The sequence below is a fragment of the Vespula vulgaris genome, chromosome 8, assembly GCF_905475345.1.
Source record: "Vespula vulgaris chromosome 8, iyVesVulg1.1, whole genome shotgun sequence".
Classification (NCBI taxonomy): Eukaryota; Metazoa; Arthropoda; class Insecta; order Hymenoptera; family Vespidae; genus Vespula; species Vespula vulgaris.
Window position 1 is genome coordinate 2,139,374 of NC_066593.1, and position 18,517 is coordinate 2,157,890.

General features: G+C 35.7%; 1 long non-coding RNA gene across 50 annotated transcripts; it reads left to right on the forward strand.

The window, feature by feature from the left end:
* The first annotated feature begins 5,022 nt into the window (after positions 1–5,022).
* Positions 5,023–10,705, forward strand: LOC127065517 (uncharacterized). 50 transcript variants are annotated; one of them, XR_007782072.1, is made up of 16 exons: positions 5,023–5,157; positions 5,222–5,379; positions 5,444–5,607; positions 5,666–5,829; positions 5,888–6,051; positions 6,110–6,267; positions 6,332–6,495; positions 6,554–6,717; positions 6,776–6,939; positions 6,998–7,161; positions 7,220–7,383; positions 7,442–7,605; positions 7,664–7,827; positions 7,886–8,049; positions 8,110–9,126; positions 9,220–9,857. It is a non-coding gene; the product is annotated as an uncharacterized LOC127065517 (long non-coding RNA). The 50 variants fall into 50 exon arrangements; XR_007782075.1 differs by having other exon boundaries at positions 5,888–6,045; positions 6,110–6,273; XR_007782071.1 differs by having other exon boundaries at positions 5,023–5,163; positions 5,888–6,045; positions 9,220–9,856.
* The last annotated feature ends 7,812 nt before the right edge of the window (positions 10,706–18,517 follow it).

Genomic DNA, 18,517 nt, shown 5'->3' on the forward strand with positions numbered 1-18,517 from the left:
ATGTGATTTGCATATTCAACATATAAATGCTATATTATATATCGAAATCTAATATGATATAAAATAAGATTAATAAGCTGTAAATGATTAAATTAAGCTTATAAAATATTATATATAATGTAAATGAGAAATTAGACGAACCAAAATTGAAGAAGCAGGAACAAGTCTGAACACGTCTGGACGGCTGCTGATACAAACGAAGAGTGTGTAGAAATGAACTAAGAAAGTCGTCCTCTTGGTCGTCCTTTGATTGTTTACATGTGTTATTGTCGGTACCTCCTAAATACTGCGTACAGTGTAGCGTATACAAATACATGTATATAGATATACCTATAACAGAATAATATCACGGTTTTTCCTTTGTTGATAGTCGGAGACTCATTTCCAAGAATTTCCATTCAAGAATTATTTGGCAATTGGTAGGGATACTTTAAAGCTATTATTTATACGCTATCTTTCTCTGTTTATTAAGGAGCTCATTATATGTATTTAAAAACAGATTTTTAATTGAAAAATATGCGCATATAATAGTGAACATAAGTAGAATAGAAAATATGATATTTAACCTGAAAAAAGTTAATAAAAATAAGTAAAATTAAATGAAAATAATCAAGAACAAATAAAAATAATAAAGAAATTAGAATTTTTCAGTGCGTTTCACTAAAAAATAATTTAGTACATTATGAAAATTGAAATTATTAGAAGTTAAGTATTTTTGAACTGTATCAAAGTATGCAGTCATTTGCTCGATATTGCTTGCTTTGTATCTTAAAATACAAACTCAAACTATATCGATTGCCCAAATCTCACTGCTTGGAAGTAACTGCATACGAAAATCCAATTATTAATGAAAATGTAATCAATTTTCTAAAATAAAATAATAGCTAGAGAAATACATTCGATGCCGAAATTAATCTGCTTTCGTCTGTACTCGTCCAAATATTATTTAGAAATAAAGATCTCTCATGTGGCCTTGAGAGAGTTCGAACACTCGAGTGTTTTTGTTTTGATATCGATCGAAGAATTTTTTAGAAATATACAACCTAATGTAACTTCCATGTCGTATGTTACCTATCTCTTTGTATTAAACCTCGCTATATTTATTAAAATAAAATAAACTTACCTATATGTATCAAAGAAAAGGAAACACTGGAAATATTCGACGCTTTGTACTATAACTCGGGAATTCTTGAAAATCTGAAAAAAATAGGATCATATTACTACGGGACAAGATTAAAAGTGTGTGTGTAATATGTGTAGGGAATATCCATAGATGTGTATGTGTGTATAATTATTACATATTATCCTATACCTATATATATATATATATACATATATGTATGATTGTACACTATATGTAATATATATATATATATGATCGTATTCCTGTTTGTGTACGTGCATGCATGTGTGTGTGATCATATATGAAAATCGAATTTAATACAAAATATCAATCGATTACAACTATTAATACAAAATTATTGATCAGAGTATCATTAAAAAGCAAGAGAAATATTAATATTGCGAGAATCAAACAGGAAAATAGAAGAAAAAATACGACGCGAAAGCTCCCTGGACGATCTACGAGAGGCTGATTTGATTTTCGCGAATATCTTTTTAACGCGATGATGCCCAGACTTACGAACGCGGCCTCATGAAAATCGCGCGTTTGGCTATCGATTGATATAAAGGAAAAGAGTGTACGTCAGAAAAAATTTATTAATTACCTGTAATTATGCGGAGCGACGAAACACCGTGTACACTTGTCACTGCGTCCAAAATGGCGACGAGACTAGTGGCACAGAAGGAAAGTAGTCCCTATAATTCGATGACGTCATCACAGGTACAATCGAATCAAATCAAATATTATATTTTTCAATGAAAAATAATAAAAAATATAATATAAGTATGTAGATAATACGATATGGATGACAAATGTAATTAATTCGAATTTTAAACATAGACAATAATTTTCTAATGAAAACATTATATTTTTTAAAGATATAGAAACGTTAAATAGATACGTATTTGTATTACAAGGTTATCCCTATGCTTTATACATTACGCGAAATAATGAGTAATTGTTAAATCAAAATAATTCGATGGATTTATGTATTGATGCGTATGTGTATATATATATATATATATATATATATATATATACGTATATACATATCTGTATATATGACTACATATATATTTTATAAATATTTGAAAAAAATAATACTTCTTTGAATTTTTATTTAGACATATCGAATAATTACATAATTTATGATCGAAGTAATGTATCATGTGTCGATAATAATTATACATAATCGAGAATCGAAAAGAAAGGAAAGAAGAAGAAATAATACATATGTAAATAAACATATAGAGAACTGATCATTGAAATGTATATAGGCGACGAAAACTACACATTATTTTTGGACAGTACTAACCTATATAAATTCCAAGAACTGAATTGGCTTATTAACCTATATTATTTCTTAGAAAGTATCTGTATTCGAAGCGAAAGCAGATGACAAAAAAAAGAAAGAAAAAACACAGATATTTTTACGCACAGACAATGCACACATGCAAATGAACGCCGAACTCGATGCAACGCACGGACACATTCGTAGAAAACATATCTCACATATACACTTATATACGTATATTACACATATAAATACTTCAGAAAGGCCGAGCTTTTGATCGCATTATATAGAATCACGGATTGTTTTTTCATGTTTCACAATTATTCAAGAAATATATGAAGAAGAAAGTTGACTTGCCGGTATTTAGTTGTTGATATTGCAAACGATAACATTAATTCTAATTCGATGCTCTGCTGTTCTATCTCGTGAAATTCTTGAAAATCTAAAAAATGTGAGATCTTATATTAATATAAAATAAAATTAAAAGTGTGTGTGTGAAAAAAAAAAGATAGAAGAGTGTGTGTGTACATATAATGTATAAAAAAAATCCATACATGTGTGTGTGTGTGTGTGTATGAATATATATGAAAATCGAATATAAAACAAAATATCGATCGAACGTAATTATAAACGCAAAATTATTAATCAGAGCACTATTAAAAAGCGAGAGAAGTATCGGTATTGTGAAAATCAAGCTAGAAAAGTGAAAAAAAATACGAAGCAATAACGTTAATCGGGGGATTAACGAAAGACCGATTTTATTTTCGCAAATATCTTTTAAACGCCGTAATATCCTGATTCGCGAACGCGGTCTCTTCAAAATCGCGTGTTTAACTATCGATTGATATATAATAATCGAGTGTACGTTAGAAAAAATCTACTAATTACTTATAATTAACGAGAACGACGGGGAGACGTATTTGCTTGCTTCGTTCACGAACTGAAGCAGCAATGGCGTCATCTACACCGTGAAACTAGTTAGTGAAACTAGAAGCATACTACGTCATTTTAGAAATATTATGCATTAATAAACATATTAATTTTTCTTAACATTTCATTGAAAAATAGCACAGAATATAATATTCAATCGAAAAAAAATCATTAAGAATTGTTATCAAACGTCTTAGTGTTGTCTATCAAGTTATATAAAATTCCCGCCAAACACGTAGATTCCCGCGTTCGTATTTAGGTATGTTTCTTCTCTCTCCCACTTCGGAAGTCAAAAAATAACTAGTTAATAAATCGAATAATCAAAGAATTTATCTTTTCGATGATCAGTATTTCTTGTAAATGTTCGGAAGGAATGATATTTAATTATACTTGTCTATAGATTGATCTATAAATATTGATTAATAAATAATTTCTATTAGAGAGTATTTATTATGTACTCGTTGGTAGTCAGAAGTTCTAATGGCTTTGGAAGAAGAAGAAAAAGCTGCAACGAAGAAAAAATTTATCCGAATAAGGTAAGAAAAAAAAGATCTCGTCTAGATCTTCGAATATTACTGATCAATATAAATTCTAAAAAGCATTAGCACATCGACCAATATCATTGTTTGCAAAAATATCTGTATTTCATCGTAAAATATACGGACACAAATATTCACTCTCGTTTGCTGTCACACAGATATTGGACACATTCACACAAATACATGGAATCGAGTATAAAACATTGTCTCCAAGCTGTGAATCTACAAACCTGTGTAAATTGATACTCTGCGTCTATAATCTTTTAGAAAAATTCTTTCAATGCGAAGGTAAGCACAAACCTATACTTTTTAATATGCTTGTACACATTTACTATATAGCTACATAAGATTTCGAATTGGTTTTCTTTTGTATTCCGACGAGTGAATATCGAAAATCTATCTTTCCAAAGGCGAAAGAAATTATCATTTTCATACCTCAGAAATTAAAATTTTCGATAATTTTATAATTATTTAAATAGTTTTTAACGTGCAATAAAAACACTAATATTTAAACAACAATATATTCGTTTAACAAGACAAAGATTGTATCATGCGAGAAACAAAATAATTTCAATTTAATATGTTAATACTTTGAAATTTTCGTCTCGGAATCATTGGTTTCGTGTAACATAAAGGTATACAACTTTTATTTACTTTAACTATTATATTGTTACTTTCCTTTTGTACGCCGACGAGTAAACGTCGCAGCTCTCTTTTTCCAAACGCAAAAACTTAGAAATTGATACATTCGATAATTTTACATTTATTTAAATAATTTTTAATATTTGCACGATACAAAAGATTAATATTTAAACAATACTATATTCGTTTAACTTTACAAAGATGGATACGCGAGAAAAATAAAATAACTTTAGTTTATAATTTTAATACTTTGAAATTTTTATTTCGCGATCATTGGCCTTGAATAATACGAACATATACGACTTTTATGTACTTTCACTATTATTTTGTTAGTTTCCTTTTGTACGTCGACGAGTACACATAACAGTTCTCACAGGATACGTTTCATGCAAGTAATAATGAAAAATTAATATAAGTACATAATTATATCCCTCATTCTTTCAATATTCTATAAGATTTATTTCATTTTAGAATTACATCGTGGAGTGGGGATACTCAGCTTCGTGAGACGACAACAAAGTCGAGCGTTCGACCGACTTTAACAATTATTGGTTCAGTCTTGCTTCGGATTTCGAAGAGTACACATCGTAGTTCTCGTAGTACGCATTCTCCACGAGTAATAACAAAGGGTTAGTGTGAGTATATTATTATCACTCGTTCTTTCCAAATTCTGTACGATTTATTTCGTTTCAGAATTAAATTGTGGAGTGGGGGTACTGAGCTTCGTGAGACGACAACAAAGTCGAGCGTTCGACCGACTTTAACAATTATTGGTTCAGTCTTGCTTCGGATTTCGAAGAGTACACATCGTAGTTCTCGTAGTACGCATTCTCCACGAGTAATAACAAAGGGTTAGTGTGAGTATATTATTATCACTCGTTCTTTCCAAATTCTGTACGATTTATTTCGTTTCAGAATTAAATTGTGGAGTGGGGGTACTGAGCTTCGTGAGACGACAACAAAGTCGAGCGTTCGACCGACTTTAACAATTATTGGTTCAGTCTTGCTTCGGATTTCGAAGAGTACACATCGTAGTTCTCGTAGTACGCATTCTCCACAAGTAATAACAAAGAGTTAGTGTGAGTATATTATTATCACTCGTTCTTTCAACATTCTGTACGATTTATTTCGTTTCAGAATTAAATTGTGGAGTGGGGATACTGAGCTTCGTGAGACGACAACAAAGTCGAGCGTTCGACCGACTTTAACAATTATTGGTTCAGTCTTGCTTCGGATTTCGAAGAGTACACATCGTAGTTCTCGTAGTACGCATTCTCCACAAGTAATAACAAAGAGTTAGTGTGAGTATATTATTATCACTCGTTCTTTCAACATTCTGTACGATTTATTTCGTTTCAGAATTAAATTGTGGAGTGGGGATACTGAGCTTCGTGAGACGACAACAAAGTCGAGCGTTCGACCGACTTTAACAATTATTGGTTCAGTCTTGCTTCGGATTTCGAAGAGTACACATCGTAGTTCTCGTAGTACGCATTCTCCACGAGTAATAACAAAGGGTTAGTGTGAGTATATTATTATCACTCGTTCTTTCCAAATTCTGTACGATTTATTTCGTTTCAGAATTAAATTGTGGAGTGGGGGTACTGAGCTTCGTGAGACGACAACAAAGTCGAGCGTTCGACCGACTTTAACAATTATTGGTTCAGTCTTGCTTCGGATTTCGAAGAGTACACATCGTAGTTCTCGTAGTACGCATTCTCCACGAGTAATAACAAAGGGTTAGTGTGAGTATATTATTATCACTCGTTCTTTCCAAATTCTGTACGATTTATTTCGTTTCAGAATTAAATTGTGGAGTGGGGGTACTGAGCTTCGTGAGACGACAACAAAGTCGAGCGTTCGACCGACTTTAACAATTATTGGTTCAGTCTTGCTTCGGATTTCGAAGAGTACACATCGTAGTTCTCGTAGTACGCATTCTCCACAAGTAATAACAAAGAGTTAGTGTGAGTATATTATTATCACTCGTTCTTTCAACATTCTGTACGATTTATTTCGTTTCAGAATTAAATTGTGGAGTGGGGGTACTGAGCTTCGTGAGACGACAACAAAGTCGAGCGTTCGACCGACTTTAACAATTATTGGTTCAGTCTTGCTTCGGATTTCGAAGAGTACACATCGTAGTTCTCGTAGTACGCATTCTCCACAAGTAATAACAAAGAGTTAGTGTGAGTATATTATTATCACTCGTTCTTTCCAAATTCTGTACGATTTATTTCGTTTCAGAATTAAATTGTGGAGTGGGGGTACTGAGCTTCGTGAGACGACAACAAAGTCGAGCGTTCGACCGACTTTAACAATTATTGGTTCAGTCTTGCTTCGGATTTCGAAGAGTACACATCGTAGTTCTCGTAGTACGCATTCTCCACAAGTAATAACAAAGAGTTAGTGTGAGTATATTATTATCACTCGTTCTTTCCAAATTCTGTACGATTTATTTCGTTTCAGAATTAAATTGTGGAGTGGGGGTACTGAGCTTCGTGAGACGACAACAAAGTCGAGCGTTCGACCGACTTTAACAATTATTGGTTCAGTCTTGCTTCGGATTTCGAAGAGTACACATCGTAGTTCTCGTAGTACGCATTCTCCACAAGTAATAACAAAGAGTTAGTGTGAGTATATTATTATCACTCGTTCTTTCCAAATTCTGTACGATTTATTTCGTTTCAGAATTAAATTGTGGAGTGGGGGTACTGAGCTTCGTGAGACGACAACAAAGTCGAGCGTTCGACCGACTTTAACAATTATTGGTTCAGTCTTGCTTCGGATTTCGAAGAGTACACATCGTAGTTCTCGTAGTACGCATTCTCCACAAGTAATAACAAAGAGTTAGTGTGAGTATATTATTATCACTCGTTCTTTCAACATTCTGTACGATTTATTTCGTTTCAGAATTAAATTGTGGAGTGGGGATACTGAGCTTCGTGAGACGACAACAAAGTCGAGCGTTCGACCGACTTTAACAATTATTGGTTCAGTCTTGCTTCGGATTTCGAAGAGTACACATCGTAGTTCTCGTAGTACGCATTCTCCACAAGTAATAACAAAGAGTTAGTGTGAGTATATTATTATCACTCGTTCTTTCCAAATTCTGTACGATTTATTTCGTTTCAGAATTAAATTGTGGAGTGGGGGTACTGAGCTTCGTGAGACGACAACAAAGTCGAGCGTTCGACCGACTTTAACAATTATTGGTTCAGTCTTGCTTCGGATTTCGAAGAGTACACATCGTAGTTCTCGTAGTACGCATTCTCCACAAGTAATAACAAAGAGTTAGTGTGAGTATATTATTATCACTCGTTCTTTCCAAATTCTGTACGATTTATTTCGTTTCAGAATTAAATTGTGGAGTGGGGGTACTGAGCTTCGTGAGACGACAACAAAGTCGAGCGTTCGACCGACTTTAACAATTATTGGTTCAGTCTTGCTTCGGATTTCAAAGAGTACACATCGTAGTTCTCGTAGTACGCATTCTCCACGAGTAATAACAAAGAGTTAATGTAAGTACATTTATTCTCGCACATGTTTTCTAATTTTCTATATGATTTATTTTGTTTTAGATTCAAATTGCGAAGTGGGGATACTCCGTTGCGAGAAATAACAACAAAGAGGGTCCTTCGACCGACTCTTACAGTTACTAGTTCAGTTGTACTTTGGACTTCGACGAGGAAACTTAGAAAAATTTCTTGTATACCATTCCTGCAAGTATTAACGAACAGTTAATAAAATTTACGTTTTAATTTCTCATTCTTACAATATTCTATACAGTTTATTTGATTTTAGATTGAATTGCGAAGTGGGGATACTTGCCTGCGAGAGAAGAAAACAAAGACGGTCCTTCGACCGACATTTATAGTTCCTAGTTCATTTGTGCGTTGGACTCCAACCAGTGAACTTCGAAATTTTAGCGGATGCCATTCGTCCAAGTATTAACGAACAGTTAATTCAAATATATAACAGCTTATTTGATTTTAGACTTAAATGCGAAGTGGGGATACTCGGTTTCGAGGGACGACAACAATGTTGGGTCTTTGGCCGACATTTATAGTTCCTAGTTCAGTTGTGCTTTGGACTTCGACAAGGGAACTTAGAAAAATTTCGTGTATACCATTCCTGCAAGTATTAACGAACAGTTAATAAAATTTACATTTTAATTTCTCATTCTTACAATATTCTATGCAGTTTATTTGATTTTAGATTAAATTGCGAAGTGGGGTTAATTGCCTGCGAGAGAGGAAAACAAAGACGGTCCTTCGACCGACTCTTACAGTTACTAGTTCAGTTGTGCTTTGGACTTCGTCGAGTGAACTTGGAAATTTTCTCACTTTCGAGGGACTTTGAAAATCTATCTCCACGAGTGGACTTAGAAATTTTTACACTCACGGAGGACTTTGAAAATCTGTCTCCACGAGTGGACTTAGAAATTTTCGCACCTTTGGTGGACTTTAAAAATCTATCTCCACGAGTGGACTTAGAAATTTTTCCACTTTCGAGGGACTTTGAAAATATATATCTTCACGAGTGGACTTAGAAATTTTCGTGGATGTCATTCGAGCGATTATTAACGAAGACTTAAAGTAAGTATATTTCTCTGTCACATATTTCTTTAATGATTTATAGTTTTCATTATAACAGTGATATTTATTATTTCCTTTGGATTTTTGTTTCAGAACCTCATTGCAATCGTGCGCGTAGCAACGAAGTAATCGAGGATTTGTATCGCTAAAATAAAAATATCGCAAAGTAGAAGCAGTGTTTGTTCGTTCGCGTTTCGCGATTTAAATCATAAGTGTTATTGCATAGACTGCGTGCAATGCAGTCTTTAGAGTCAGTGTTTGTTCGCGTAGTTTTTTGATTTTTTAACAGTCGCACAGACTGTACTTGTAAAATATTTTAGAGTTGCGTTAAGTAAATTCAGTGACCGTTCGTTAATAAATAACTACCGCGAATTAGAGTCAGTGCATCACTGAAGAGGATCTCGACCAACTTCGATGTCGACCTACCTCATGTTCAACCAACTACATATCGTCCACCCTCAATTTCGACCTAAATCGCGGTCCAGTGTTTTGGAGCCATCGCAGAACTTCTTAAGTAGTAAGTTAATTTTTAAATCCCTCCGATCACTCAATCATGTCGAGGACGAAAGGTCCGAATCGGCACGGGTGATTGGTTGTAATTAATTAGTAGAAGAGCAATGAGTGACCACGAGTAAATTTCTTCGGAGATTTACTCGTGAATGGTTCGTAATTTTTTGATTTATTTATTAGATCAGGATTGGGTCTTCTTGTTTAAACGCATTAATTACAATTATTTGAAATTTTAAATATTTGAATGAATTTTTAAGTAATTTTCTCTCGCGAAAATAGTAAAGAATCGCGATATTTTCGAATTTTAATAATAAATAAGCAAGAAGACATTCGCGATGGATAGTCTCTGGATTACAAGCGAAATTGTATAATTTCTTTTCTAATAATTCGAATAATTGCTTGTAAGAAAGAGCGTCCAGTGATTTTTCATTAAATTTTTAATTAAAGATTAATTAGTTTTATTAATAAAAGAAAAGTCTCAGTAGAGTCATTGCTTTTGAAGGAATAAAGTAGAGTCATTGCTTTTGAAAGAATAAAATAGAGTAGAGTCGTTGATAAAAGACAAAGAGACTTGTAGAATCATAATGCGTAGAACATAGAATAACTTAATCAATTTTTAGCATAGGGTTTTCAGCAATTAATATATTAATTCCTGTATCTCTTTCTGTGCTTTCTCGATTTTTCGTTTCAGGATTGCTTTAGAGTTGCGTTAGATTTATTAGTTTCCTTCCACGTTTTAGAATAATTGATGGTTTTAGTTTCTTGACATTGACGATAGTTCAAATGATCTATAGTAGTTGTTAGGGCTCGAAGCAAAGAAGAGGCTATATGCCGAAGAGGCCCCCACAAATTGTGGCTCAAGAGGGCAACTATTAGACTATTGAGTTATTTTCGAAAGTTTTACAGAACTCTTCGAAAATGGCTCTTAGTCATAATTTAGTTTTACCATGTTGTCACTCAAAATGCTCTTATAGAATAATAATAATGTAATTTCCAGAAACTGAAACGACGTGACATTCCGTCTCCCATCTCACATTGCCACGCGTACGCGAATAAAATTTTTACGTACTTTATATATTGATATTATTAAAGTCGAGTAACAAATTTTTTTGTATTTTTCTTTTCTAAAGTTCAATTGAATTCGTAATATTATTTTTATAAAATCAAGTTTTATATTAAAGTAATAATTTCGATACGTTTAAAATATGGCAATTGTGAGGATCACTGGAGGTGCACTAACTAAAAGTGCACAGAATAAGCAAATGCAATTGCGGAAAACACCGAAATTGCACTGAACGAAGGTGCACGTACAAATGAAATAAGAACATTTAAATATATACCATATTCTCCGCTCACTTTTACAGGAAGGATACCTAATAGGATTCCAGTATTACTCAGCGCATGGCTGCGTATTATAGTTTAAATAATTATTTTAAATTGTTGATTAAATTGTTGATAAATTACTTTATCTCTTCTCGGGTGGGACCCTTGGGAGGGGCCCTCGGGTGTGGGCCTTAGGCGGGTTTCGTTCTTTCACTAATGAAAAATCGAATACACTTATGGTATTCTGATTTTCATCGAGTGAAACGTTCTTCGAGAAGCACACACATCGTTCGGAATTCTATTTTTCTCACACGCACTTACAAAATTATTCTCGGCTTCTTTTTTCCTTTTTCTCTTGTTATTTTTTTCTCCTCTTATTTTTTCTTTCTTCTTGTCCTCATCTTCTTTTAACCTTTTTCTGTTTCAGATCAGATCATCGAAGAACCGATCATCGAAGAACCGATCATCGAAGGACCGATCATCGTGAAATTAATTTTTACAGGGAAATTTTAATTGTATATTTGTTTAGTTTCTATTTTATTTAATCATTAATTTATTTATTAATTATTAATATTATTATTTAATTGTATTTTGATTTTAAATTTATTTTTATACATAAACGGCTTTTTCCATATAATATTGTATATTATTTTTGCATATAATTATCTCTTTCTGTTTTATTCTTTTTCTGTTTCAAGTTACTTTTTTCTGTTTCAGATTAGATCATCGAAGGACCGATCATCGTGAAATTAATTCTTTTAGGGAAGTTTTAATTGTATATTTGTTTTATTTTTATTTTATTTCATCATTAATTTATTTATTAAATATTAATATTATTCTTTAATTGTATTTTGATTTTAAATGTATATTTATATATAAACGGCTTTTAGCATATAATTATCTTTTTTTGTTTTATTCTTTTTCTGTTTCAGGCTAGGTGATCGAGGGACCGATCATCGTGGGATTTTTACACGGAAGTTAAAGGAACCTCTCTGCATATAATCTTTATTATATGCAGGAAGGGTATGTCTCCTTGCTTCCGTACGCGAATGATAGGGAAAACACTCACGCGCGTGACGGCCGGCACGCGCGTGGGTGTTCGCGAACGCGAGATTTAGTCCTACCGAGGACTACGTTTTGATTTTTGAAATCGAAATATAGACACGACCGGTCGTGTCTCGATATGTCTGAAGCCGACGGTGTGGACAGTGGAGCAATCTGTAAGCGGGGTTTTATACATCTCCAGTTTGCTGAGAAGCCCGAAGCTCCCGAAGCGGAAAGGCATCTCGGATCGCGGATTTTAGAGTAGAGTCCCCGTTAGCCCGTGGGTCCCAAAGTGCAGCAACCTCCACGCGGTGGGACCTGGGTCGGTGATACTTGTAGATACATCGAAATTTTATGGGATACAAGTATTACCGAGCAAATGACTGCATATTTCAAAGAATTTTCCAAAATCTTTTCTATGTAATTCCAAATTATATTTTACATTATTTCTAACATCTTCGATACATTCAGCAATAAATTCACAGTCATTTCTATTCATTGAAAAGCTATGTAATAGTTGAAACATACATTCGAGATTAATTATTTTAGCTTCTCTCGGGTGGGACCCTTGGGTGGGGCCCTCGGGTGTGGGCCTCAGGCGGGTTTCGTTCTTTCACTAAAGAAAAATGGAATTCAATTATGATATTCTGATTTTCATCGACTGAACCGATCTTCGAGATACGCATACGTCGTTCAGAATTCTATTTTTCTCACGCTTATATACGCAAATTTTCCCTTCTTTTTTCATTTTTCTGTTTTTCTTCTCTTTTCCTATTTTCTTTACCTATTTCTCATTCTGTTTTATACTTTTTCTGTTTCAGGTTAGATCGTCGATGGACTGATCATCGAGGGACCGATCATCGAGGGACCGATCATCGTGAAACTAAATTTTTACAGGAAAGCTTTTACATATAATTGTATATATAATTTTTGTTCTTATATTTAATTTTTATTGTACTTTTAATTTTTGCTTTTATATTTTTTATTAACTTTTAATTTTTGTTCTTATATTTAATTTTTATTATACTTTTAATTTTTGCTTTTATATTTTTTATTAACTTTTAATTTTTGTTCTTATATTCATATTTTATTAAATTTTTAGTTTTTACTGCTGTATTTAATTTTTACTGTCTTTTTATTTTGTACTCTTACAGTTATCTCTTCTTTTACTCTTCCTCTGTTTCAGGCTAGGTGATCGAGGGACCGATCATCGTGGGATTTTTACACGGAAGTTAAAGGAACCTCTCTGCATATAATCTTTATTATATGCAGGAAGGGTATGTCTCCTTGCTTCCGTACGCGAATGATAGGGAAAACACTCACGCGCGTGACGGCCGGCACGCGCGTGGGTGTTCGCGGACGCGAGATTAAGTCCTACCGAGGACTACGCTTTGATTTTTGAAATCGAAATATAGACACGACCGGTCGTGTCTCGATATGTCTGAAGCCGACGGTGTGGACAGTGGAGCAATCTGTAAGCGGGGTTTTATACATCTCCAGTTTGCTGAGAAGCCCGAAGCTCCCGAAGCGGAAAGGCATCTCGGATCGCGGATTTTAGAGTAGAGTCCCGTTAGCTCGCGGGTCTCTACATGCAGCAACCTCCACGCGGTGGGACCTGGGTCGGTGATACTTGCGTTATGTCGAAATCTTAGAAGATACAAGTATTACCGAGCGAATGGCTGCACACTTCAAAGACTTTTCCAAAATCTTTTCTCTGTAATTCCAAATTATATATCACATTGTTTCTCATATCTTTCGTACATTCAGCAATAAGTTCACAGTCATTTTTATTCATTGATTCGCATAGCTATGTGATAATTAAAATAATCATTCCAGACTAATTATTATAGATTCTTTCGGGTGGGTCCCATGAGTGGGGCTCATGGGCGTGGGCTTCTGTGCGGGTCTCCTTCTTGTAGTACCGACAAATCCAGCTCGATTTTCGTATTCTATCTTTGTCTAATTCATATTCTCTTTTCTTTTCTTTTCTATGTCCATTTTTTCTTTTCAATCTCATCTTTTTCATATCTGCACGTGTTTCATTGCACCTTCCGGATATCTTTTCTTTCTTTTCTTTTAAGTCCTATCGGTTTCACGTGCGCGCATGTTTCGGCTTTCTTTTCCTCTGTCTCTTCTTCTTCTCCGCTTCTCCACGGATTTCGATATATCGGCGCAGGTCCGATTTATCGTCGAATGGTTCGTTTCATAATCGATTGCTAGACGCGAATACGGGTAAGATAGAAAGAACACTCACGCCTGTGTCGGCGGGCACAGACCTGGTGTTCTCGGGCGCGATTAAAAGTCCTACGGTAATGGACTTCGTTTGATTGCTAAACCGAATAATGACCGGTCGTGTGTCGGTTCGTGTGCTGCCGAGTGGTATGGATCTGCTATCCGTAAGCGTGGACTGACCCTCCTCCAGTTAGCCGCCTGAAGTCTCGGTTGGTACGTGGACGCCGCGAACGCGAATTTAGAGTAGAGTCACCGTAATTCTAACACTCCCGGGAGTGTTCGGGCGCGATTAAAAGTCCTACCGGGGACTTCGTTTTATAGAACGCCGATAATATGATCACGCCGGTCACGCGAATTTTAGAGTAGAGTCCCCGTTAGCCCGTGGGTCCCCAGATGCAGCTACCTCCACGCGGTGGGACCTGGGTCGGTAGTACTTGCGAAATATCGAAATCTATGTCTTAATTATTTTTTAAATCTATAACTAAATTATGCATATAATTATAAAACACAAGTACTACCGAGCGAATGGCTGCATATTTAAATATCTTTCCAATATCTCTCGTTTTTCTAAGTTCAAGTAAACGTTAAATTGATTACATTTCAAATTGTTAGTTATATTTCCACAGACAAATAAATTTGAGTGTAACAAAATTTTTAATTAATTTTCTAAGAGATCGTACAGAAAACTTTTCCGTCGCACTTATGTTAGCTATTATTCCTGTTTATCCTTATTTACTTTTATAACTTATACAATTTAACAAATTATATACTTTTGATAATTGCATTAATTATATACTTTTATTTAGTATATGAATCACTTTTATTAACTTTTATTAATTGTTAACTTTGGGTGGGACCCTTGGGAGGGGCCCTCGGGTGTGGGCCTTTTGGCGGGCTGCCATCTCGGCATCTTTCAGTGCTCTTTTTCTCTTTTTCTTTTCTTCTCCTCTTTTCTTTTTTCTTTTTCTTCTTCTCTTCTTCTTTTACCCATTTGCTGTTTCACGTTAAATGATCCAAAGATGAATCGTCGTGGGGCCGATGATCGTGAAGTCTATTTATTGAATTATCTTTCATTTCCATTAATTATATACATTTAGATTCACTATAGATTTTTATTAATCCTATATGTACCTATTAATTATATGCGTTTATATTTATTTATGCATTTCTATTAATTATATATATTTCTATTGATTATATTATTCTTTTCTCCTTTTTCTCTTTCTCTGTTTCAGGTTAGATTATGGAGGGATCTACCATGCTGAAATTATATTCTTACAGGGAAGTTATTCAATAAAAATGTTTTTTGCATATAATTTTGAATGTAATTTTTACATGGTTATCTTTTTTTCTTTTATTCTTTTTCTGTTTCAGACTAGGTGATCGAGGCACGGATCATCGTGGGATTCTTACACGGAAGTTAAAGGAACCTCTCTGCATATAAAATTTATTATATGCAGGAAGGGTATGTCTCCTTGCTTCCGTACGCGAATGATAGGGAAAACACTCACGCGCGTGACGGCCGGCACGCGCGTGGGTGTTCGCGATCGCGAGATTTAGTCCTACCGAGGACTTCGTTTTGATTTTTGAAATCGAAATATAGACACGACCGGTCGTGTCTCGATATGTCTGAAGCCGACGGTGTGGACAGTGGAGCAATCTGTAAGCGGGGTTTTATACATCTCCAGTTTGCTGAGAAGCCCGAAGCTCCCGAAGCGGAAAGGCATCTCGGTTCGTGGATTTTAGAGTAGAATCCGCGTTAGTCCGTGTATTTCCGCGTGCCGCAGGACCATCGGCCAAGGACCATGGAGGGATTTAGATTTTTATACGGGTGCTTAAAGAATCTTTCTACCTCAGGCGTAGAAGGATTTCTTTTCTCCCGTTCGGGCAAGATAGAAGGACACTCGCTTATGTCGGCTGGCATAGGCGTTGGTGTTCTCGGGCGCGATTAAGTCCAAAATTGACTCTAACGTATTCAACATATTCGCGTGAGTGTTTCCGGAATGCTCGCGTAAGTATCGTGACTGCGGTAGATTCGATTTTGGGTTCCGGCGTTTGTCGCGAAGCACGACCGGTCGTGCTCAAGTGGTGATCGAAGCTTCCGATGTTGGATAGTTGAGCTATGCGTAAGTCGGTTCCCAAATGCGGAGACGCATGGGGCTGCAATTTTAGCGTTTGGAGGCTTGAATTCGTCGGGAGTGGAGGTCGCCCCGTTGCTTTGCTTTCTTGATAGTATTAGTTGTAGTAAAAATTAGAGTCACCGTTAGTCCGTGGGTCTCCAGATGCAGCAACCTCCACGCGGTGGGACCTGGGTCGGAAGTACTTGTGTTTCATCAATATCTTATGGTATGCAAGTATTGCCGAGCGAATGGCTGCGTTCTGTAAGACTTCTCCAAAATTTCTCCTATGTAATTCCAAATTATACATCGAAGGATCTACATTTTACATTCTTTCTTACACTTTCCGTATATTCATTATTCAATTCACAATCATATCTATTCTTTGAAATTGTTAGCTCTATAATATTGAAATAATTATTCGAGATTAATTATCATAGTTTCTCTCGGGTGGGACCCATGGGAAGGGCTCATGGGCGTGGGCTTCTGTGCGGGTCTCCTTCTTTCTGTACCGAAAAATCGAGCTGGATTTTTGTACTCTGGTTTTCGTCGGGTGTTCGGATCATCTATGTCCATCTTTTCTTCCCAATTTCATCTTTTCCATACGTGCATGCGTTCCATTGCATCATACGGATATTCTTTTCTTTCTTTTCTTTTCTGCTCGATTTCCGTACTCTGACTTCGGTCGAATTCATTTTCTCTTTTCTTTTCATTTCTTTTCTTTTCTATGTCCATCTTTTCTTTTCAATTTCATGTTTTTCACACGTTCGTGCACGCGTTCCATTGCACCTTCAGATATTCTTTTCTTTCTTTTCTTCCGAGTTCTATGGTTCTCACATGCGCGCACGTTCCGGCTTCCTTTTCCTCTCTTTCTCTTCTTCTTCTCCTCTTTTTCACGGATTTCGATATGTCGGCGCAGGTTCGATGTATCGTCGAATGGTTTGGTTCACATTCGATTGTTAGACGCGAATACGGGTAGGATAGAAAGAACATTCGCGCGTGTGTCGGCGGGCACAGGCGTGATGTTCTCGGGCGCGATTAACAGTCCTACGATAATGGACTTCGTTTGATTACTAAAACCGAATAATTGACCGGTCGTGATACGGTCATCGGATGACTGTAGAGTGAGACGGTCTATGTGCTACTGAGGAGGATGGTTTATGGCTATTTGTAAGGATGTTCAGTCCGTTGACTGACCCACCTTATATCTATAGTCACCTGAGTCCATGGTGAGGTGTATGCAACCCCGCGGGATCGCGAATTAGAGTAGAGTCACCGTCATTCTAACGCTCACGTGAGTGTTCGGGCGCGATTAAAGGTCCTACCGTGGACTTCGTTTTATTGTTCGAAATGCGAAAGGCACGGACGGTCGTGCTTAAAGGCGGGATGTGGGCATCCGAGGCTGACGGCCTCAACGTCATCCCTAGTAGGATACCGTTGCGGACTCGATGTCTCTGTTCGCTCATGTTACCTCGCGAACACCGGGAACGCGGATTTTAGAGTAGAGTTACCGTCTTATTAACACCACGTGAGTGTTCGGGCGCGAATTAAGTGTCCTACCGTGGACTTAGTTTCATTTGCTTAATATATAGATAAGAGTACGCCGGTAATGCGTATTTTGTAGTAGAGTCATTCGGACACTCACGTGAGTGTCCGAGCGCGATTAAAAGTCCTACCGAGGGCTTCGTTTTATTTGTTCGGCGATTATTTGTTCACGCCGGTCTCGCGAATCTTAGAGTAAATTCTCCGTTAGCTCGTGGGTCCCCAGATGCAGCTACCTCCACGCGGTGGGACCTGGGTCGGTAGTACTTGCGTAATATCGAAATCTATGTCTCAATTATATCTAAAATCTACAACTAAATTATATATGTAATTATAAGACGCAAGTACTGCCGGGCGAATGGCTGCATATTTCTGTGTTTTTCCGAAATCTCTTTTCTGTCCAAGTTCAATTAGACTTTAAATTAATTACATTTTATACTGTTAGTAATATTTCCACAAATCAGTAAATTGAATATATCAAAATTTGTAAATTAATTTTCTAAGATGACGCACACAGAACTTTTCTGTCGTCTTTATGTTCGTTATCATTCGTATTTATTCTTATTTATTTTTATTAATTATAAACTTTTCTCAGTTATTTTAGTTATATACTTTTATTCATT